A 20,011-nucleotide genomic window follows, 5' to 3' on the forward strand; every position below is an offset into this window, starting at 1 on the left:
TGGTCATGTATACCATGAAAATGATAATATTCAACTCAGAAGAGTGTGGTGAGGCTTAAATGAGATTAATGTATCTGAAAGAGCTTTGAAACGCTTAAAATACCATACAAATGTGAGGTACATTTGATTATTAATTGCAAGTATGTAAAAAATCTACTAATTGTAAGAAACTTAGGGAACAATGAACTCAAACTTCTCATTCCCCAAAAGGAGTGTGAAAACAGGGTGACTTGGAGAGCTCACAAGACAGCAGGGAATGTAGGAGTTGAAATGACCCAGATCTGAGTCTCACTTCAAAGTCCTTTCCATTGTTATGCTGCTGTTCACTATTCTGTAAATTTAAAATCTCTCTTCATCATAGGATCATGTAGCTTAAACAGTTACATTTTCAAAGTGGTTGAAATAAAAATCTTATTAACAAGATGTAAATATTATTGTGGTGAGAGGATTCAATTGCTAATAGTTCAATTAAGAATGTTTAGCAGCCCCATTAAAAAGTGGGAAAAAGACATGAATAGACACTTCTCAAAAGAAGATATACGGGCAGCCAACAGACACATGAAAAAGTGCTCAGCCTCACTCATCATCAGAGAAATGCAAATCAAAACCACACTGAGATACCACCTAACACCAGTAAGAATGACCATCATTAATAAAACAAACAACAATAGATGCTGGCGAGGATGCAGAGATAAAGTGTTTCTACTGCTGGTGGGAATGCAAACTAGTGCAACCTCTCTGGAAGACAGTGTGGCGATTTCTGAAAGAACTAGAAACCGACCTTTCATATGACCCAGCAATTCCCCTATTGGGAATATACCTGGAGGAACTCAAATCATTCTACAAAAAAGATACCTGTGCACGTATGTTTGTTGCAGCTCTATTCACAATAGCAAAAACTTGGAACCAACGATGTTGCCCATCAAAGTTGAACTGGATTAAAAAATGTGGTGCATATACATAATGGAATATTATGCAGCCATAAAAAAGGACAAACATATGGACTTCACAGCAACTTGGATGGATTTGGAGTTGAGCATACTCAGTGATCTATCACAGAAACAAAGAACAGAGCACCATGTTCTCACTCGTAAGTGGACCTTGAACAATTATAACACTATAAGAAAGGGATTGGCAGTAGTGGGAAACTGTCAGGGGAGGGGGGCAGGATTGGCAGTTGAGGGAAACTGCTAGGGGAGGGAGGGACACACCTCATCAACAAGGGTACCTGCATAATCAATGTTTATATACCTACTATATCCCACTGTACCCCACATCTTTATTTAAAAAAAAAAAAGTTTAGGCCGGGTCCAGTGGCTCAGCCTATTATCCCAACACTTTGGATTGCCTGAGCCCGCGGGTTCGAGACCAGCCCTGGCACCTTGGCGAGACCTCATCTCTACAATAAATAAAAAATTGGCCAGCATGGTAGCACACACCTGTGGTTCCAGCTACCTGGAAGGCTGAGACAGAAGGATCGCCAGAGCCCAGCATGTCAACACTGGGGTGGCCGTGAGCATGCCAGTGCACTCCAGTCTGGGTGACAGAGTGAGATTCCAACTCAAAAAAAAAAAAAAAGTTTATAAATGATGCTAATCACAAAAGGAGCTCAAACTAGCTTAGCTATTTGTTTACTTTGAGTAATATTAAGTTTTAAGTCAATAGGTATGTGAGCCCTATCTAACCTTTCCCAATAGTCAGTTTTGATTCTGCTTTTGATACTTACTACCTATGTGATCTTAGGCACTTTAATTATTTCACTGTCTTAAAAATAAGAGATAATACCAAGTGCGTCACCTGGCTATTGCCTTACAGTAGTGTCTAGCACATAGTAAGTGCTTTCCCCTTCTCTAATCTTCTAAACTTTGGGGACTAAAGAATCTTCTCCTCTCCCTTTACTTCATCAGAAAGCATCCTTAGATGAAATATGTATGGGTCCTGGTTCTCCACTTCAGTAATCAGTAGTTGTACAACAACTAAACCTAAATACAATGCAGGACATTGTGACATAATGGAAGGCAAATGAGGTTTGGAGTCAACAGATATAAGTTTGAATTGCAATTTGACTTCAGTGTTTGACCTTGTCCAATTTACCAAACTTCACAAAACTTCCCATCTTAGAATGTGAATATTATCTAGCTTTTTATCATTTTGTCTTTTATATTCATAGGTAGGTTGCAAATATTTCTAAAAGGGCATGCCTTATTCATCTTTGCCCTCTCCACACTATTACAGCATGGCTCAAAATTGTTAGATGTGATGATGAAATAAGGCAGGAGATTAATAAAGGAGATTCAAGACTAGAATAAACATATTACATTATGGAAAGAAGACATACAAACCTGGCTTAACTGGCTCCAACTTTAGACATTATGTTGTTGCTTCCTTTTCTTTCCTTACAAACGGATTCAAATCTTCTTTTCCTACAGGAAGATGCAACATAGGGAATATATATTAGTGAAGGTATTTGAATTCCTCTTTAAAACTGAACATTCTTACTATGCAGGCATAAAGAAGGACAAACATATGGACTTTGCAGCAACTTGGATGGATTTAGAGTCTATCATACTCAGTGATTTGTCACAGAAAAAAAGAACAGAGTACCATATGTTCTCAATCATAAGCGGACAATGAACAATTATAATATTATAAGAAAGGGATTGGCAGTAGTGGGAAACTGCCAGGGGAAGGGAGTGGGATTGGCAGTTGAGGGTAACTGCCCGGGGTGGGGGTGTGCGGGGGGAAGGATTCTCAACAACAAGGGTACCTGCATAAGGAACATTTGTATACCACCCTAAATTGCACCCCACATCTTCAAAATTAAAAATAAATAAATAAACAAACAAATAAATAAAACTGAGCATTCTTTAATTCACACAAGGCAAGGTCAAACTTTCACACGTTCTATCTGATGAACTTGTTTTTTTAAGCAATAAAATAACCAAGAGGTGTTTTAGCTGGATAATATTCCAGAAACATAGGTTTAAGTAGCCAAAAAGTAAATATATCCTTTAATATTATATAAATAAATGTGTTCCTTGCTTCAAAAATTTAAAGAATGGTTTCTGTTAACTACTCAAGAATTGCATAAAGCACTGTGGTTTATTACATTATGCAAAATACTTCTAGTTCTTAGAGTTTTTAACCTTTTGGGTAGAGAGTGAGTTATACGGAAACTATGAGAATCTGAAAAAACTATGAATCTCATCCTCATAAAAATGCACATAGAGGCATCATATCTTGCATATAATTTTGGTTGAATCATGAAACCCAGCCTGTACCCTGTGGATCTCTAAATCCTGTTGGTAGACTCCAGGTAACCTCTGTTCTTGAGTTTTTAAAAATGAATGAACTTACAGAATTTTTCAAACCTTAAGCAATTTAGGAATCCTCTAATGCAAACTGCTAATAGAAAAATGAAGAAATAGTGACTCAAAGAGATGAAAAGGCTTAAGTAAAGCCACAGTGCATTCAAGAACAGAGAGGTGTCCAACCAATATACTAATCCACATGAGACTGACCATGAAAAATTTAGTATAAATCAGTGCCTTTGGGCCAGAAGAATTCTCACAAACCTGAACAAGAGACTTTAAAATGTTTTCTGGTCTAAACACATAATAGATTATCAGTTGTTAAGAGAAGGAATTTTGGAGTTATACAGATGTGTGAAAACGCTGATAAGTCACTAAATCTTTTTATTCATGGGTTCTTCAAATACAAAATGGAAATAATAAAATATACCCTTTCAGGATTATTTTAAGGATAAAAGGAGGTAGCATGCATAAAGTATTTAACAAGATACCTAGTACATAATAGGTGTTTATGAAGTGAGATGAATTAAGAAGTATTTGTCAAGTAATGAAATTGGATAAAACATGAAACAAAATCTCAAAGTAAATGTTTTCTAGCTGAACAAAATAAAATAAGTGACACATTTAAACACTGAGTACCTACTACATAATACTACATAATATAATATTCAAGGTATTACTGAGTATACAAAAAGGATAGAACTGTCCTCTCCTTAAAAGTAATTAGGTATTACAAAGTGGGCAAAAAATATGAACAGACACTTCACAAAAGAAGACATACGAGTGACCAACAGATACATGAAGAAATGTTCAAACTCACTAATCATCAAGGAGATGCAAATTAAAACTACACTGAGATACCACCTAACTCCAGTCAGAATGGCCGTTATCAATAACTCAAAAAAATAACAGATGCTGGAGAGGATGTGGTAAAAAGGGAACACTTATACACTGTTGGTGGGAGTGTAAACTAGTGCAACCTCTGTGGAAAGCAGTGTGGCAATTCCTAAAAGCTCTAAATATCGACCTCCCATATGACCCAGCAATCTCTCTCCTGGGAATATAGCCTGAAGAACTCAAATCACTCTATAAAAAAGATACCTGCACATGTATGTTTATCACAGCATTGTTCACAACAGCAAGAACCTGGAATCAACCATGCTGTGCATCAAAAGAGGACTGGATTAAAAAATGTGGTACATATACAAGATGGAATACGATGCAGCCATAAAAAAGAATAAAATCATGAATTTCGCAGCAACCTGGATGGAACTAGAGTCTATAATACTGAGTGATCTTTCACAGCAACAAAGATCGAAGTATCACATGTTCTCATTTGTAAGTGGACCTTGAACACCTATCATAATATTATAAGAAAAGGATCGACAGTGGTGGGAATCTATGGGGGTGGGGACAGGGAGGGCAAGGGTGGTGGGATTAATAGTAGTCAATATCTGTCTGGGGACGGGGGGGAACGCCCCTTATCAACAAGGGTGCCTGAATGATGCATATTTGTATACCTAACCCTTAACTGTACCCCACAATTTTAAAATAAAAAATATGTTTAAAAAATAAATAAATAAAAAATAAAAAGACATGAACTATCAAAAAAAGAAAGTAATTGGGCAAAGATACAAAGCTTTCTCCTTCTCGGTTTCCTTCTTGGGTTCTTCCTTTTTCTTTTCCTCTTAGGGTTCAGTGTTATGCCCACTTCACACTCTATCTACATTCCCTGTGCTTCCAACAGAACTGAGAGGAACTCAAATGAATACCACCAATTCTGACCTTTCACCTGAGCCTCAGACTCCTATATCCAGTTGTTTGCTGGATGTTACCAACTGAAATTACCACAGGCAAAAACTCTATATGTTCAAAACGGAGCATTCATCTTTTTCTAAAATGTGTTCCTTTTTAAAAGTCCCTGTCCCAGTGGTACCACAGCCACTTAACTACTCGAGCCAGAAGTTTGACAATAATCTCAAATGTCATGATCATCTTCAAATCTTACTGACCTCTACTCTAAACATTTTCCAAGTCTATTTCCTCAACTCCATCCCTGTTCATAGTATCCAAATCCAGGTTATCTCTTGATACAACCAAATCAATAATCAAACCCTGTCTGCCCATCTCTACTCTTATTCTATCTCAAATTTATGTACTTATTGCAAAGAAAATGATTGGTCTAAAATGACAATCTTGCCATGTTAAACACTAATATATGTCAAACTCTGCAATGGCAACCTATCACTAACAGAATAAAGTTCGAGCTCACTCACAGAACAAATGTCCACGTATGACATACAATGTCTTCGATGACCTGGCTCCTACCTAGCTCTTCAGCTTCATTTCCTGTATCCCACGTCATCACACTACAGCCATACTAGTCTCTCTGTCAGTACCATGTATTCTCATGCTGTTCTCTTTGTCAACTTATCTTTAATCCCTTTCCACAATGGGAAACCCTGACTTGTTCTTCAAGATTCAGGTCCAGGATCACCTGAAAAGCCTGACCACAGCATACTTTCCTAGCCCACCAAGCTCACACATCATCATATAAGCACCCAGGAGATATTTGTTTAACTGAATACAAATGAAACTAGGCAAACCAATGTCAAAGAAGTATATAACTTATATGTATAAAGTCAGTGAGAAGAGAAACTAGATGATTTTAGTAAGTTTCTTTGAAGAAAAAATCTTGATCTGGGAGATCCAAGGAGTAATTGTTCATGGATTGTTGAAGAGAAGAAATAAAAGAATTTAAGTCATAAAACAGAGATGGAAATCAACACATTTGAGGGGACTAAGGTGACAGATGTATGACAAGGTTTGGAGGGAGGAGAGTAAAGAGCAAATGTCAACTCACCACTGTAGTTATCCTTACAAAGAGGCTTAGATACCACAACCATACTTCACCAAAGACTTTCAAACAGGTTTCTCTCAAACTATAGGGCACAGTGCCATTTAGATACCATCCTGCACTTCCATAAGAGATGTATTAGTCCAGAAAAATACTTTTATCTTTCAGTCAATTCCCTGTATTCTTATGGATTTAAGAAGGTGTCCCCACTTTATTAGCACCTAACTGAAGAACTCCAGATAAAATTCTCAAATTTTAACATATCTCTATATTGCGTAACTGTAAGGTAACACAGACTTTCAGTTATGTCACAGGCTAGTCAATATTAGGGTGCTCCAAATCAGCAGGGAAAATGAAAACACAGTAAGTTTGATGCTCAAGCCACAGAGAATTTCAACTGGAAATATTTTGCTTTCTGAACGCAGTATAATTAAAGAGCATCAATACTTAAATATGGTGCAGAAGAATAGACCTATGGGGTATTTCTATATGAATAGTGAAATTAAGATCATCTACCAAAGATAAGGAGGAAACAAAGGTTGTCATAACTACTCTTTTTTGGTGTGTGTGGGGGTAATAACATAGAATTTATTGAGAAGACAGAAAAGCTCCCATAGCAGGAAGGGACCCGAAGGGGTTGTCCATCATAAACTACTCTTAATGACACAGAATCTACCGTCTGTAGTAAAGATAGCATTCACCCTAATACCTTAGAAGATCACATAATCAGTCAGAGGAAGATTGAATCAGAAACATAACAGCACAAATAAACAGTCACCCCACACTGAGACAGGCATCTCTAAATGTAGGTCTGTATCATTTCTATTTTAAATATTTAACTGTATAGCTACATAAGATAATCCCTAAGGCAGACCTTCTATACCAAGGAGAAAGATGATTAGAAAACAGATATATGCTAACAAGCACAGAATCCCTTTGGAGTATAAAAGTCATTGCATGAGGTTGTATATCTCTTTGTCCTTGACTCTGTAAATGCCAATTCCCTGATTTCAGGTTGCAGACAGTAAAAAGTGAGATACAAAACTGAATGTTAATTTTCAACATAACACTGGTATGTCAGAAGGTGTCGGTAATTCTCACTCTCATATAATACCTGTCACTTTAAAACACCTCTCCTGATATGAACCAACACTCGTAAATGAAAGGTTAAAAAATGCTTTTGAGCTGTTGTATTCAAGCAAATTGACAGATATAAATGCACACACACTAGTCTCTGATTATGAAATCTCCTCACACATAAACACCATTATAAAATACATTTCTTTAAGAGAACAGGGACTGATAATGTTGCAAGCTTGCTAAAGAGAATAACATCAAGCATAAAAGAAACTGGCAGCCCAACAATTTGATGCTGACAACCTGTTATGCTCAAGTGTGCTGTAGATGATCATTTAGATGCTGTCAGTCAATGTCACTTGTAGTTCTCCAATATTTCATTTTATGAAAAACCCTCTGACTTAGGGAATATGAAATCATCCATCTGATCTAAAAAAGCAAACTGTTTTCATCTAGTATGCATTTATTTCTCTCTAGGAAAAGTTAGGTATTTCTTGTGGCCATAATCTCAAATATAAATTAAGATTAATGCCTATTGCAATGCACAAATATAAGAATTTGTGGACACATAATATCTGGACACATAAATAGTTCTTATTTGTGATAATTATGTTCTATTAAGTTTCCACAAACACTAAATTTGGTGAATACTGAATCACTGCTTCTGGGGAATATAGGCGGGAGTGTGAGGTTTCTAGGAGACTTTGGTCACAACATTTTCATCTACAGATCAATACATAACCTTGTTGTACATGTATTTCTGTTTAAAGGCACCTTATTTAATATAATATTATATTATATATTGTTAATTCATGAACATTGAAATCCCAGCCAACAGCATAACTTATGACTGAGAGAAGCTTACATAACACACGTATTTCCTCTATAGCCTTATTACGGCCTTCTTGTCCTTAGGGATGCCACATGGCACTTCAGCAAAACACTGGGGGCCATTTAAAATGGCAAAATCACCCAGAAAAAGCACAAAAAATGTAAAAATGTGGCATTAAGTAGACAGCAAAAAGGATGCTTGCTTGCAGTACAAGAACTGAAACAAGAAGGCAGAGCATTACCTTGTTCAACTTCAGCTGAGAATTTGCACATCAGGTAACTCAAATTTTTCACCACTCTAAGTATGTCTGCAAATGATTACAAAAGCACTACAAACACTGATTCAGGGGTTACAAATAAATTTTAGCAAGTTGGCTAATTTGCAAATATTCAATCCATGAATAACAGGGATCAACTGTATTTGTATGCATATATATGCTTACATATAAACACATTCATATACATATATATGAATATGGACATATGATATATCCAGTGAGAAAGACAAGTTCTAGAATTCTCTCTAGTGTGAGATTCTCTTGTGGTCCAATTCTCTTATGGTCCATTTGGCATATTGGATATCTCTACCTGAATGATTTATGTGCACTTCAAATTTAAAAGACTAAACTTACCATAAGCCCTTATCCCTAAGCCATCTTCTGCTGTATTACTTCTCCAGTCATAGCGTCATCATAACATCCTCTCAAGTCAATTATTTGACGGTCTCCCTTCTCCACATCCTAGCCAGGAATCAATTACCTTGATTCTTCCCCTGACATCATTCTTAACATTATCTCCCCTTGCCTAGCACCACTACAGTTATCCCCAAATGCCCTTCTAATACTTGGCCCATTGGCACAACTCACTGTCTTCCCTTTCTATCCCTTCCTCCAAAGTCACAGGCTTTATTACTGTCATTGTTCTCTTTCTAAATTCCTAACATAATCACACTCCTCACTTCCTAGTACTTGTATGACAAGCTTCAAATTTCTTGGTATGATATATATGTCCCTCCATGATTTGGCACCAAGCTATCTTTTTAGACTTATTTACTGACACTCATACCTGGTAAACTCTATTTTCCAGTCACAGTCCCATTCTTTGGCTATATCATGCTTTTTAAAGGCCCTTTATACATGTTTGTTCTCCCACTAGAAATATTCTTTCCCTTCCCTACTTGACCTTAAAGCCTCTGCTGAAGTTGCCTTCTCTATGAAGATTTTCCTGAGATTCTACGTCAGGCCAAGTTAGGTACTCTCTTCCCTGTGCTTCCATAGTATTTTCACACACTTCCATTACAGGATGGAAATTATTGCTTAAATTTAGTAATTATTACTAAGAGAGAAAGTGCAAAAATGTACAAGGTAAGTTAAATATTAATTACTATTATAGTCAGGAGATGTGAATTCATTATACCACTGTTACTTCAGAGTAAGCAAAATTTCTGTTATAAGAAAGTAAGAAAAAAAATCGAGAGAAAGAAAAAATATATTTGTCTACAAGTAATTGAAAACCTGATTTATGTGTGACTTAACAAGCAGGACATCACATTTTCCCCACTCGGTGAGATGTCTAGAAGTCAGCAGTCTAGGATTAGGACAGAGGCACAAGAGGGGCATCTCGTCCCAGGCTTTTTCTATCTTTTTGCTCATTAAGTGTATAGATTTGTTGTTTCAAAGTTGTTTGCTGTAGATGACGGTATTACCTCTGCATCCATGGCAGGAAAAAGGACAGTGCCAGTCACACATTTACCCCTAATCCAGGAAAAACCAAAAGCCTTTTTTCCAGAGCTCTCAGCAAACTGGACAACCTGATTTCCTTGATGGCCAAGACCGTTTTTGTACTTTGGTAACCAGTTCTGTATCTAGCACATAGATACATAGCACTTTGTATCTACTGAATATATGAGTCCAATAAAGGAAACTGCAGTAAATATACAACACAGGAATTCTGCTTTCCTAATTTCCTTTTAAATAATATAAAAGGTGTTTTAGAAATTGCCAGTGCTATGCAAATAAGGAATTATTCATATTAGAGTAGTTTGACATCTATGGTTGTGAAATAACACACCATTACTTCTCTTTGTGGAGTTACAAACAGAGCATTAACAAGGAATCAAGAGACCTAAGCAGGATATGCAATTTTCCTCAGCTTACCTAAAAGATAGTGATCTGTTATTTCCCAGGATTGTTCTGAGGATAAAGGAAATATAAACAAACTGAATGCACAACAAAATGTATAAAATGCTATAAACATTATAAACACAATGGCCCTTTAAGTCCTGAAAGGAAACTGGAGTCTTATGTAGTATGCATAGAGTACCTGGTAAACCAGTAAGATGAATTAAAAATTAAATGCTATCAATATCTGAACATTAGTCTATGGTTAGATGTGTTTTTGGAACTTAGCCTTATTTTTTTCATTGCTATAGAAAACTAAGCAAACTACAACTTATATTTATAGCTCATTAAGGAAAAATGCTTTATAAAATAAAATTGGTGTACTGTGCAATTATATAATTTACACAATTTGAAAAGTGGGATATGAAAAACAAAATAAATGAGCTACAGTTGACATCAAATCCCAGTTCATCAATTAATAACTACTATCAGTGAATGAGCCGCACTGAAGTAGGCCAAGGTCTTCAAGTACTTCTAAGTTAAATCGAGTAATAAATAAAACAGTAGAATCACTGAATATTAGTTTTCCTTTGGCTATAATAACCTTGATCAAGCTTATAAAAACTACCCCTCAGGGTGACCTTATGGCTCATAAGTACAGCTATCTTGGTCGTCAGAATTGTTTCTATAAATGATAACCTCAATCATCTGTTTTCCAAGTTTGTATTAAGCTATATAATACAAACCCGTAAGATTGCTATATTAAAATAACCATGCTATATTCAACATAAGACAGTAGCTAATACTAAGAAAGAGAAAAAAATAGTTTTAAAACAAAAACATCCCTACAAAATATTATAATAAAAGCCAATGCATCTTTACTTTTATTGGATTTGGAGACAAGAAATACTTTGAAGAACATGGTCTTCTGTCAAGTTTGTTTAATTAATTCACACTTCTCAAACATTCAACTACCTTAGTCTTATTACTAAAGCCTCACCATATTCTGATTCATTTAAGCAGAAACTCTTCTCTGTGTGGGTTACCATGGAATTATTTAATACTGAAAACCAACTCATCTTAAGGCAAAACACTGCCTTGAGACTGTAAGCTGGTAAATTCCAGGGCAGCTCTACATAATGCATCATGAGGTCATACACAGAGCTGAAAAATTCCTAACAGTGGATCAGACATCTTATAGTTATGTCTACAAGAAAAATATCTATCTTGACAATAAGTTAAAAATGTCCAAATTGCAAGAATGAGCTTTTTTTTTTTTTACTGCTATATCCACCCATTTTCAACTTCATAGATTTTTGTTTTTAAACAGAGGGAGAGAGAATGTTTCTCTTCCTGTTTTATCTGCCTACACAGTTCTATCAGCTAAAGCTTGAACTGTGAGTATTTCTCCTTGAAGGGAAAGTTGAGGTACTTGGAATAATCAATAAATGAATTGTCAAAGTGTCAATGTTTGTCAAATTAAAAGCTGTAAGTGACATTTTACCATAAAGAGCTGTTTTAAATATTTAACTGCAGATGATAGAGGAAGCATATTAACATAAAGATTTATTGCTCTTTAAAACATTCTTTATTTTCTCATTAAAAACTAAAAGAGGATGGAGAAGAAAGAGATCAAAAGAGTCAGCTAGAGTAAGTGAAAAGTAAATGGGCCATACAGAAAAATAAGCAATAGATGCTTCATTTTCTTTGGCACATGAGTCACCTTTACCTAAAATGGTAGAGGAGATTTGATTACATGAAAGTATCAAATCATCATACCCTGAAAACATGTACATCTAATTTATATCAATAAAAATAAATGTCAAATTGAAAAGAATTTAAAAAAGCAAGTATCTAATTCCAAAACAATTAAAATAAGATAAAATGGTAGAAGCCAAGTTTATCCTATAACAGATTACTGTTAACTATGATCTATGATTGCTCTTAGGAGGACTCAAGTTCAAAGGAGCCCATGTTTTTCTTTTAAAACTGAAAAATCAGGAAAATATTATTAAAAATTAAGAAAGGAATAAAGGGAGGGACACAGAAAAGGGAGGGAGGAACACAGACACATAGAAGTTTGGCCTAAGGCACCAAGAACTACAGCATAGAGAATGTCCCAGGAGATCAATCAGTGTCACATTATGACATCAAAGATCGAAATTCCCGTTTGGGCTAAAATGACCAAAATTGGACTTAATCAGAAGTAATCAGCTGTAAAATATGCAGATCCGAAAGGTCCAGACTATGCTATACTGTCATTCCCAGTTAGGATGTCACATTGAATTTGGAAGAGTTTAGATGATTTGTATTTGCTAAAATTAGGTCCCAGAGTACCCACAGAATGTGAAACGTTCCCTGGAGCAGCTGGCTTGATGGATGCTCTGGGGAAGTAATACTGCCATTCACGGGAAAAAGCATATGCTTCACAGCAACTACTTTAAAATCAACATTTTCACTGCTTCTAATAGTAAGAGAAAGTAAAATATTCAAATTTCAAACTTACTCCAAGCCAAAAATAAAAAATGTTATCTTCTTATAGTAAACTGGTGCTAGCAAAGTATGTGTTACTAACACCTGTGACTTGCCTCTTCCCTAAAGCAAGTGTCACTTCAGCTGGAATAACAGCTTGTTCTCCTTGAAGAGAGTCAATCACCCTGTCAATCGTGCTGGTCAAGAAGGTGAAGATATTTCTCATGGGGCAAATTATCTTAGTGCAGTAAGATGTTTCTACAACTCTGTAAAATCTGTATACACATGAACTGTGAAGATAAAATGGGAAAAAAACTAAGTTTTTGCCTCAAATGTCTCAGTGATACTATTTTACAAATGGCAAAATTCAGTGGGTTCCAAATATCCATGCTTTGTAAGTTGTAACCTGCTAAACAAATATCAGTGGATATCATTATAGTCAAGTATATTCATAAAATAGGTGTGCCACATTTTAAAATTACTCCTGGCCTTCATTTTTCTGTGTTACTTTCAGATAATTATTTGAAAGAAAAATAAATGAACTGAATTTAGATGAAAGAAAAATTGCCCTTTGGCTCACATGTTTTAAAAAATCCTATAGTTGTTGATTTATTAAGAAACATTCAATGATTAAAGGTTACTATCTTTTTCTCATCCATGCCTTTAAAGTAAAACAAGATTTATGACAGACTACAGAGATCCTTTGGAGTTTTGCAAAAACTTCTGCTTACCAATATCCTAATTGCAAACCTGGATATAATTTTTTTTTTTTTTTTTTGAGTTGGAGTCTCACTCTGTCACCCAGGCTGTAGTGCAGTGGCATGCTCACGGCTAACCCAGTGTTGACATGCAGATCCGAAAGGTCCAGACTATGCTGGACTCAGGTGATCCTTCTGCCTCAGCCTTCCATGTAACTGGAACTACAGGTGCATGCTACTACGCCTGTCTAATTTTTTTTTTCTTTTTTGATTTATTGTAGAGATGAGGTCTCACTAAGTTGCCCAAGCTGTTCTCAAATCCGTGGGCTCACCTCGGCCTCCCAAAGTGCTGAGACTACAGGCTTGAGCAACCGTGCCCAGCCTTGGACACAATATTTAAATCAGGTAATCAACTGGATATCACAAAGAATCCCTAGTAGAAAATTAAGCAGAGGAGTCTCATTGCCTCTTCTCCTTTAGTCACTTCCGTGATTGACCTCTTAAGATAAAGGAGTCTTTCCCTGGGAGAACAGAAAAACGTGCCAGCCATGCCCTTTTCCACATTCTATACTATACTATTTTGCTGTATTTCAGCTCCTATAAGAAAGTATTACATGACTTGAAGCAACTGTCATTTCCTGTAACCAAGATATTTGTGCACCTGGATGAGCAGACTGCAGAGATTTTAGATTTCATAAACTCAGATGTACCAATCTTCTCATAATATTGGCTTGGGGTGGGGTTGGGGAAGATAGCTTGAGCAAAAAAGAAAATTGGTTGCAGAGGAGGACTTCTGCTATAAATAGGCAAAATTTTCCATTTTTCTGACAGTCACAGGGAATCTAACAATATAAAAAAAAATCTATGACTGGAAAGACTTCTCCTATGAACTAAAAAAGTAAATTAGGCAATATACCATGTCAATCACTCTCACTTTGCAACCAGCCACTCAGAGCATGGTGGTGGATCTACTAAGAGGTTAATAAATGGTAATAGATTTTGGGCGGTGATCACTGCAGTTATGTTGAATGCTACATTTTTTAAATTGTGGAAAAGAAAATTAAAATTGATCTTACTCTTTAAAGATTAGGTTCTCTCCCCCTTATGCAATTTCTCTTTAAAATTAATGTGATACATCCCGTTTATATTACATCCTAAATTCTCTATTGAGTAAAGAATGAGAATTAAATAATATGGGTGAGATATTTACTTCTCTCTCAATGAGAAATTAATACTAGTCTTTCTAGGTGATTTAACACTTATTTTATGGCTGAAATTTATCGACCCTATTGTATTCTGGGCACTTGAATCAATTCTTCAATCATTCAAAAAACATAAGCAGTATATTTTTTAAATCTTGGTTTTCAAAGAGGTAGTTCTTATTTTTATTGTTATGTTTTAGGCTTTCAACTTTTAAATAAAGGAAACTCAATTACTTTAAAATTGATTAACATTTGTACTGCTATTATTTGCCAGAGAGTCTTCTTATATTTGATTTTAGCTGACGAGACTAATATGGAGGCAAGACATATTCTTGGTATAGTATGATTCCACATGTAACAAGCACCACAGGTGAGAACAGTCACTTTTTACCAGATTTTCTGGAATTGGAAAAAAAAAAATGTCACAGTATTTTAGGTCAAGTCACAGCAAATAACTGGTTCTCTGATCTTACTATTAATGAAAAATATCCTATACCTTATTTTGTTTGGTATCCTTAATTCCAACCTTGAATAACTTCCAATAACTGTCCCTTATCACATTTCTTTCCTAGCCTCTGATTGCCAGATGGAATACAAAGGATTAAATGGTCCTTTCTAAAATGCTCAGCCTCACTAGTCATCAAAGAAATGCAAATTAAAACTACACTGAGATACCACCTAACTCCAGTCAGGATGGCTATCATCAATAACTCAAAAAACAACAGATGCTGGAGAGGATGCGGCGAAAGGAAACACTTCTACACTGTTGATGGGAGTGTAGACTAGTACAGTCTGTGGAAAACAGTATGGCGATTCCTAAAAGATCTAAAAATCGACCTTCCATATGACCCCACAATCCCCCTACTTGGAATATACCCAGAAGAACTCAAATCCCTCTATAAAAAAGATACCTGCACATGTATGCTTATTGCAGCATTGTTCACAGTAGCAAGAACATGGAACCAACCGTGCTGCCCATCAAAAGAGAACTGGATTTTTAAAAATGTGGTACATATACACAATAGAATATTACACAGCCATAAAGAAGAACAAAATCATGAACTTCATAGCAACCTGGATGAACTCAGAGTCTATAATACTGAGTGATCTTTCACAGAAACAAAGAACTGAGTATCACATGTTCTCACTCATAAGTGGACCTTGAACAATTATCATAGAGACCCGCCTGGGCAGTGAGACCTCATCTCTACAATAAATAAAAAAAAAAAAATCAGCCGGGCATGGTAGCGCATGCCTGTAATTCCGGCTACTCGGAAGGCTGAGGCGGAAGGATCGCCGGAGCCCAGCAGGTTGAGGCTGCGGTGGCCGGGAGCGTGCCACTGCACTCCAGTCTGGGTGACAGAGTGAGACTCCAACTAAAAAAAAAAAAGAAAAGAAAGGATTGGCAGTAGCAGGAAACTGGCAGGAGGGGGACAGGGAAGCAGAATTGGCAGTAGTGAGAGTCTGTCTGGGGAAGGGGGGCACACCTCATCAATAAGGGTACCTGCAAAATGAACATTTATATATCTAACCCTGAATTGTACCCCATATCTTTAAAATAAAATAAAGTTAAAAAAAATTAACCTTTCTAAGGCTCTTAATTCAAGTTGAATAAAAAATCCACATACTTTGAGAAGGATCACAGTGTCAGTAGAAGAATGGTACTTGGACTTGTTTTATCAATTCCATCCTCTCTTATCTCTGGCAGCTTCGCAGTTAATGTACAAAATCAAGTTCCTGCCATACCTCCAGAAAATTGTCCCTCCTCCATGTTTCCCTGTTATCCGGACACAGCAGGAACTAAACTTCCACCCACCAGATGGCACCTAGGCAGAACAAAAGGGTGCAAGATGGTGCCAGTTGTCCCTCCACCCCCAATGCCTATGAGACCCAGCAGGACAATAAACTTCTACTCCCACCCTTGACAATGCAACAGGCCTACAAAAAGCAATAACTAACAAAACACATCCAACAGAAAGTTTCCAAGGTTATTTACAAGATTTTTTTCTTACAAAAATTCCTTCCACAACCTTTGATCATCTTAGTATTTCTCTTTAATATTTTTTATTTTACTCAAGGTCTGGGACTCTTTAGTTGATCAGAGGTATTCTTTAATTAATTAATTAATTTTTAGAGACAGGGTCTCACTCTGTCATACAGGCTGGAGTACAGTGGTGTGACCATAGCTCACTGCAGCCTTGAGCTCCTGGGTGAACTGCCTGCCGCAACCTCCCAAGTAGAATCAAAGGTATTCTAGTGAATTCCCCCTCTCATCAACTCAACTCACAATGGCTTTTATTAATAACTTTTAAAATTAATTTTAAAAAATTCCAAACACAGAAAAGTTTTAAGAATTTTTTTGAACCATTTGAGAGTAAGTTACTGACTATGGGTCCTATCACACCTTAAAAATTAGGATTGTAATTCCTCCAACAAGAACATTCTCCCAAATGACCAGGACACAACCATCAAAATCAACACATTAAAAATGATACCTTACTACCCTGTCATCTATATGCCCCACTGAAGTTTCACCAATTAGTCTCTTGTAGCAAAGGGATCATGTAGAGTATTGTGGGTTGCATTTAATCATCATGTGTGTCTGTGTAGTCTCTTTAATCTAGAACAGTTCTAAAGTTTTTCCTTGACTTTCATACCCTTTATAAGTTTGAAGGTTACAGGCTTCTTGTTTCATGACTCCTTGTAGAAAGTTACTCAATTTGGAATTCTCTGATTTTTCTTCAAAATTAGATTTTGGTTATGCATGTTCCTCACACTGAAATGTTGCTATGTCCCTTGCATTGCATCCTATGAGGTAATGCATGATTGCATGATTGTATTTTGTCTGATTACTATTAAAGATAACTTTACCATTTGATTGGGAGATCAGGATTCCCCTCTGTAAAAGTTCTTTTTGCCTTCATAATAGATAGATACTTTGTGAGGAGAGACTTTGACACTACACAAACAGCCCATTCACCATCAAATTTTTACCCATTAGTTTTTAGCATTGACTGATTATTTCATGGATAAACTGAATGGTTCTCAAATGGTGATCATCTTAATTCCATTATTTCTTTTCTTTTCTTCTGTCCATTAATTTATTATATCACTATCTTATTCAATGAACTGTAGCTGATAACGACCTTTTCTTTTAATGCTCAAATTCTCAAGAATTGGCCAGTGTGTGCCCCTTCAAGATGGCTTTTGTGTCCTTTGGCTATAAGCCCCTCTTTCTTTGGGCTATTTCTTGCTTTCTGGTACAGGGAGATGTGTCCAGCGCATCTTATCCTTTTCTTCCCCTGCCTCAGTCCCTGAATCAGCCATTTCTCCAAGGAGCCCTAGTACAGACACCTGTACCTTTTTGGGCCTCATTTCATGACTTTTAGACTGAATTATTCAGGAAGGACGAATGGTAGTAAGAAAGCCAGTGGGCTCCTTTGTTTAGAATAAGTCACTTGCACTGATTTCCTCTGAAGCTAAATAGGTCTATTTTCCCAGTGATGTCATCTGCCTTGAACAGCAAGGCTAACCACAGGTTCTGTTTAAGGAAGAAAGGGGTAGTGTTAATAGGCAGAATTCCCTCAGCAGATAATTGCCAAAGTAAGGAAGCCATTGCTTTCTGGAGTGGAAGGGTTAATTTTATTTCCAGGAAAGGTCCTTTTTCCTTTCAGAACTGTTTTAGATGTACAAATTGTGAAGACAATATAGAGAGTTGTCATGTGTCCCACACCCAGTTTCCCCAATTAACATCTTAATATTAACTATGATGCCTTTGAACTAATATAGTTTCATTATTACTAACTAAAGCTCATATTTTATTCCAATATCCTCAGGATATCCAATATCCTTTATTCCAATGTCCTTTTTCTGTTTCAGAAAACTGTCTAGGATATCAAGTTATATTTAGTCTCCTTAAGCTAGTTTTAGTTGTGACAGTTTCTTAGACCTTCCTTGTTTTTGATGACTGTATTAGTTTCCTGTGGCTGCTGTAACAAGTTATCACAAATTTGATGGCTTAAAAAATCAAATTTATTCTTGTACAGCTCTAGAGGCCAGAAATCCAAAATCAAGTTCTCAGCAGGGCTGCACTCCTTCAGAAGTCTCTAAACTAGGAGATCTTTTCTCAACTCTTTCAGTTTCTGGTAGCTACAGGCATCTCTTGGCTTATGGCTGTATCATTCTAATCTCTGCCTCTCTTCACATGGCCTTCTCCTCTGTGCTTGTATCTGCTTTTCTCTGACTTACAAGGACACTTCTCATGGAATTAGAGCCCACCTAGATAATTCCAAAGGATTGCCATCTCAAGATCCTTAATTTAAATACATCTGCAAAGATCCTTCTTTCCCAATAAAATCACATTCACAAGTTCTAGAGGTTAGCACATGGGTGTATCTTTTAGGGGAAAGGAGTCATCATTCAATCTACCATAATGACCTTGATAGTTTTGAGGATTATCAGTCAGATGTTTTGTAGTACTGTGATTTATTTGACTTCTCATTAGACCTGGATAATGTTTTAGGGAGAAAGACCACATAGGTAAAGTGTCATTTTCATCATAACTTATCAAGTGTACATGTCTTATCACTGTTGATGTTGACCTTGATCATCTGGCTTGAGGAAGACTTTGTCAGCTTTCTCTACTATAATGTTACCCTTCTGTACTGTACTTATTGGAGAAAAAGTCACTATGAGCAGCCCAACTTAAGGAGTGGGGAGTTATGTCCCATTCCCTTGAGGGTCTAAATAAATTATTTGGAAGTCTTCTGCTTGGGAGATTTACTCCAGGTCAACATCAATCATTTGTTTATACAAGTAAGGATACATAGATATTTACTTAACACATTGGATTATAATCCAATACTATTTTCATTTTGTTGCTCAAACCGTTCCAGCTTTGGTCACTGGAGATTTTTCAACTAGCTCCTGTGTCCCTTTGACATACTCTCATTGTTATGTTTTGTTTTGCTTTTTGAGCAATCTCTTAGTTCCTGGCACAACAAAAAGTTCTAAATTCATCTTGTATATTTCCTGCTCAGGATTAGCCAGCCACTTCTCCAAGGAACTCTAATTCTTAACACTGGATAATGGTACTAGAAACCAAGATCTGGTCCTAGGTACGGTCATTGCTACTGGGGTTTCATTGCTTCTAGGTCCTCTCAGCTGACAGAGAAAGGAAATATAAATGTGCATATGAAGGGGAACCCACCCAAAGTGGAATTTATTTATACAAAACTGTATATTTATTCTTACATGTTTAAACTTCAGTCGCCTTCAAAGTACTCTCCGTTTGATGCAATACACCTATTGAGATGCTTTTTCCACTGCTCAAAAGAGTTTTTTTTTTGTTTTTAGGGGGAAAAAAGCCTTTTTATTTTATTTTTGTTTTTTTTTTTTTTTTTGAGTTGGAGTCTCACTCTGTCGCCCAGACTGGAGTGCAGAA

General features: G+C 36.4%; 1 protein-coding gene across 1 annotated transcript in view; it reads right to left on the minus strand.

The window, feature by feature from the left end:
• Positions 1-20,011, minus strand: part of PEAK1 (pseudopodium enriched atypical kinase 1) — a 280,456-nt gene that overhangs the window by 160,393 nt on the left and 100,052 nt on the right. The window contains exon 4 of the mRNA XM_021711072.1: positions 2,343-2,423. The gene's annotated coding sequence lies outside the window, so the exon portion shown is untranslated. The remainder of the gene's footprint in view (positions 1-2,342; positions 2,424-20,011) is intronic.

The sequence above is a fragment of the Carlito syrichta genome, unplaced genomic scaffold (genome assembly GCF_000164805.1).
Source record: "Carlito syrichta isolate Samal-C Ts95f unplaced genomic scaffold, Tarsius_syrichta-2.0.1 Scaffold81549, whole genome shotgun sequence".
Taxonomy (NCBI): Eukaryota; Metazoa; Chordata; class Mammalia; order Primates; family Tarsiidae; genus Carlito; species Carlito syrichta.